This window comes from Notothenia coriiceps, unplaced genomic scaffold, assembly GCF_000735185.1.
Source record: "Notothenia coriiceps isolate Sejong01 unplaced genomic scaffold, NC01 NC01_scaffold00002072, whole genome shotgun sequence".
NCBI classification, from domain to species: Eukaryota; Metazoa; Chordata; class Actinopteri; order Perciformes; family Nototheniidae; genus Notothenia; species Notothenia coriiceps.
Window position 1 is genome coordinate 347,780 of NW_011334773.1, and position 393 is coordinate 348,172.

Here is a 393-nt window from a genome sequence, read left to right on the forward strand (position 1 = left end):
TTTTAGTCAACTTTTAGTCAAAATGTGTCTCTATACTCTCTGAACGCTCCGTCCCCGGCAGATCTCTGTGTCCGCTGCAGCATGTCCGTTAGGCCCCGCCCCCCGCACACAGAGAGACACAGGGAGATCGCTCTTCTGGAGTGAAGAGAGCGGAAATAATGATATTGCAAGTTAGAAACGTAAGATGCATTTTGACACTTGGGGGAAAATACCCTGCATTTTGAATGTCCGATAGTCCACCATTAACACCTTAGTCCCGTCTCGTCAACGAAAACTAAATATACATTTCTTCATAGTTTTTATTATTAAGAATCTATTTTTAGCTCGTCATCGTCTCGTCTTAGTCGTGTAAAAAAGGGTGTTGACAAACATTTTTCGTCATAGTTTTCGTTG